The sequence below is a fragment of the Rhinopithecus bieti genome, unplaced genomic scaffold (genome assembly GCF_001698545.2).
Source record: "Rhinopithecus bieti isolate Rb0 unplaced genomic scaffold, ASM169854v2 scaffold_35307, whole genome shotgun sequence".
Taxonomy (NCBI): Eukaryota; Metazoa; Chordata; class Mammalia; order Primates; family Cercopithecidae; genus Rhinopithecus; species Rhinopithecus bieti.
This window is the reverse complement of record NW_016814940.1, coordinates 133,246-137,424: the sequence shown is the minus strand read 5'-3', so window position 1 is coordinate 137,424 and position 4,179 is coordinate 133,246. Positions and strand designations below refer to the sequence as shown.

At 42.1% G+C, this 4,179-nt stretch overlaps 1 protein-coding gene and 1 long non-coding RNA gene across 8 annotated transcripts in view; one reads left to right on the top strand and one right to left on the bottom strand.

Annotated features, from left to right (window-relative positions):
- Positions 1 to 4,179, bottom strand: part of CFAP97 (cilia and flagella associated protein 97) — a 48,273-nt gene that overhangs the window by 21,097 nt on the left and 22,997 nt on the right. The gene's annotated exons all lie outside the window — the stretch shown is intronic.
- Positions 1 to 4,179, top strand: part of LOC108515618 (uncharacterized) — a 15,460-nt gene that overhangs the window by 4,250 nt on the left and 7,031 nt on the right. For both annotated transcript variants that reach the window (XR_001881580.1, XR_001881579.1), the window contains exon 2: positions 772 to 864. This is a non-coding gene — a long non-coding RNA (uncharacterized LOC108515618). The remainder of the gene's footprint in view (positions 1 to 771; positions 865 to 4,179) is intronic.

Below are 4,179 nucleotides of genomic sequence, written 5' to 3'. Positions count from 1 at the left end.
GCTCTTGTTGCCCAGGCTGGAGTGCAATGGCATGATCTCGGCTCACTGCAACCTCCACCTCCCGGGTTCAAGCGATTCTCCTGCCTCAGCCTCCCTAGTAGCTGGGATTACAAGCATGTGACACCACGCCCAGCTAATTTTGTATTTTTAGTAGAGACGGGGTTTCTCCATGTTGGTCAGCCTGGTCTTGAACTCCCGACCTCAGGTGATCCACCTGCCTCATCCTCCCAAAGTACTGGGATTACAGGGATGAGCCACCGTGCCCAGCCGGGATAGTCTTGTTAGTGAAAACAGTTTTGTCCTCGAAGATCCTAAAATCATCAAGCTTGCTCTTTTAAGAGTCTGAAGTACTACACTCTTCAGCTACGAGTCTGGTGCCTCTCTGTTGGTTTTTGCTTTTCTCAAATGTTTGGCAATACTTGGTAGTGTGTTGGGGGTATTGAGATTTCCTGCAGTTTGCCAGGAAGAAAGGATAAAATGTGCTGCCAGGCAGGACGTGCTGATTGCTAATCTCAGTATGGGCATCTCCCTTCTAACAGAGCATAACAGGGTCTGTATCTTCCCCTTAAACAAGCCACTTCAATCCCTCACACATTGGTATCATTTTAGCAAAAAATTTAACCAGTTTCTTTGCTCACCAATGCTTCTTTAATCCGATTTCTTATATTTATTTTTCTTCTCAGAATAAATCCTGTAGTGATTATTTCATAGTCTATATAGTAGATTTTGAGGCAACATATTTCTAAAATGTTTTAAATTTTGCTGTTTCAGATTCTTTTTAAAGAGACCTAATTTTACCTATACAAAATAGGAAACATACCTTCGAATCTAGTGTGGTCAACTTCTTCAATGCTCTCCAAATAGGTGAGATTCATGCCATAACTTGATGTCTAAACTTCTGTTTACTACTCCATTTGTTTAATGCCCTCTCTGCCTATTCAGGGATTTACAGCTCAAGATCAAGGATCTAATTCCAACCATTTTTTGACATTTACATAGCAAAGGCAGCTTTGCATGGAGGTGGAAAATTCCCCAACTCAGCCACCCTTGAGCTAAGAGGTTGAATATTCAGAAATTCGACTAATCTTTCAAGATCCACTTTAAAGTCCTGTATCTAATACTGCCAGTCTGCAATGATCTTCCCTTCTTCCACTATTTCTCACAGAACCCGAAGAACTCTGAAGTTAGAATGGACCCTAGCAACATATATCAACAATCTCCTCCTACAAATAGTGTCTGAAGCTCAGAACAGTTGCTGGCTTGTGATCATGTCGCTAACACCCAGAAGCCTAAATTTTATTCCACTTTCAAAACTGTCTTTACCTTGGTTCGACACTGTTTTATCATTCCATGCCCTACACTGGTAGATTTAATTTTACATTCTTTCATTAATCTTTGTTTCATAGGTTTAACATTTTATAGTTCAAATTTCTATTTCATAAACAACAAAGGGCTGGGCGTGTTGGCTCACGCCGGTAATCCCAACACTTTGGGAGGCTGGGACAGGTGAATCACCTGAGGTCAGGAGTTCACGACCAGCCTGGCCAATAAGACGAAACTCCATCTCTACTAAAAATATAAAAATCAGCTGGGCGTGGTGGTACGTGCCTGTAATCCCAGCAACTCAGGAGGCTGAGGCAGGAGAATCGCTTGAACCCGGGAGGTGGAGGCTGCATTGAGCCTAGATTGCGCCACTGCACTCCAGCCTGGGTGACAGAGTGAGACTCTGCCTCAAAAAAAAAAAAAAAAAAAGTTCTTTTAAACCAATAAATGTTGATGTGGTTGGCTATACAGGTATCCCTCATTGTCTGAACGCTCACCTAATATGGCTGTTAATTTGCAAATTTTTTACTCAGTATTCACTAGCAGTAAACTGGTTTACCGAACCTCTGTACTGAAGTCTGTGAAAATGTTTAAACTAAAAGGATGCAGAGAGTATGCTGCATTCCTGCCTCAGCCATGTTCTGATAGGCTCACGTGTCGTCTTCACCATTATCCTCCCCACACTCAGTGGATTTATGTTCCAGGAAGTGGAAAAGGCAGTGAAGAAATTAGGTAAACCAAAGCAGCCTAGAAAAGCTTATTTAGTAGAAGTTAGAAGTATATTTAGAGATGAATGCAGAAAAGGCACAAGCCTGGCTCTGCATACATATCCACCTACCGTGACCACAGTTGCAGTTATATGGTGGAAAATAAAGAAAACATAGGAAAAGAATTTTGGATCTGAAATGCTTCGCTGTGTAAATCGAGCATGAATAATTTTGAAAAATGATGGCAATACCTTATGTAATAGACTGACAGTCATAATTAGTGTTTAAAATGCTTTATTATTATAAAGAATCCTTGGTGGATTTTTATATTATGGACTCCAATAACAGATGTACCAACTGGCAAAATGCCATGTTTGTTCCTGTGCCTTAAAAAGCCCTGAGCGCCACCTGCTGGCAAATCTCGTCTATGCACTGCTATGAATAAAGCTTCCCTTCTACATTTTAGCTCAGCATATATGTTCAATGTTTTTCAACAGTATTTCAATTTAATTATAATTGGGGAACTGTTCAGAGTTTGGGGTAGGATTATTTTCTTATTTAAAAGTTAAAAGATTTAGGTTCTCTATATCCAATTAAGTTTCAGAAATGGGTTAGATAGGAAGAGTGAAGAATGCTTTATTTTCAATAGAACCAAATAGTTTACTGACTGTCTTGATATTCAGACCAAGGTCCCTAGATCTGCAGCACGGGTATCACCAGTAGGAGCTGGTTAGAAATGCCGATTTAGCTCTTACCTTAGTTTTACTGAAGTTGAATCTGCATTTTAACAGTATCCCTGGCTTAACCGTATGCATACTGAAGTCTGAGAAGCTCTATTGGACAAAGTTGGCTGCCCAATTACTGTACATCTGTTTTCCTCCTACTTCACAGATCCCTGGCTTCCAGGATGAGCCTGCTTGGCCCAGGATAATCCCATTTCCCCTACCAACGACTAGTTTGGGAACGGGAGTGTAACTAGTTCTGGACAAGGAGACCGAAGTGGAAGCTGACTGAGCCACATTTCTTTAAGAAGTTTTCTCCGGCCGGGCGCGGTGGCTCAAGCCTGTAATCCCAGCACTTTGGGAGGCCGAGACGGGCGGATCACGAGGTCAGGAGATCGAGACCATCCTGGCTAATACAGTGAAACCCCGTCTCTACTAAAAAATACAAAAAAACTAGCCGGACAAGGTGGCGGGCGCCTGTAGTCCCAGCTACTCGGGAGGCTGAGGCAGGAGAATGGCGTGAACCCGGGAGGCAGAGTTTGCAGTGAGCTGAGATCCGGCCACTGCACTCCAGCCCGGGCAACAGTGCGAGACTCCGTCTCAAAAAAAAAAAAAAAAAACAAGAAGTTTTCTGCATTCCAAGAGTCAGAGAAGAGACAGTGTCTCTTCCTCTGGACACTGTTGTGTCTGAAGGTGAACACTGAAAACAGCTGCAGACATCTCCTAGCAGCCTAAGAAGGAAGCCCACACCAGGGCTGGAGGAACAGTGCTGGAAAGCAGGTCCCTGATGCCGTTTTGAGCCACTCAGTCAACCCTGAAAGCCCACTCTATCTTTGGGCGGCCTGTTATATGAGAACCATTGTTTCATTCACAATTCTTTTCTTGTATTCAAAATCCTGGATAATCACTGATGACCCTGAACAAAAAGCCCAGAAACCAGACTATTTTCTAGTAGACGGTTTTTTAAAACTTGACAATTCTAAGAGTCGAGTGTGTCCTTCCTGTAAGAAGCTTTTTGGATTGGCTGAAACATACCTTCCTTTTGTATGCTCATTTCTTATGCTCTTTCCTAGGGTACAGTGGGGTTTATAATTTGTGGGATCAGATAGTACTTACAACATTTTAAAAAATGGAAGTGTCCCCTTAAAAATAAAAATTATGATTTAGTCAAACAAGCCCATATTTAAAAAATAAAGCCCACTAGACATATTAAACATTTTAATTTATCTTCTAGAACATTTCTCTCTTCAATCCATTTTTTAACCTAATCTTATAAGAACAATATTTTTGGGCCGGGCGCCGTGGCTCAAGCCTGTAATCCCAGCACTTTGGGACGCCGAGACGGGCGGATCACGAGGTCAGGAGATCGAGACCATCCTGGCTAACACGGTGAAACCCCGTCTCTACTAAAAAATACAAAAAACTAG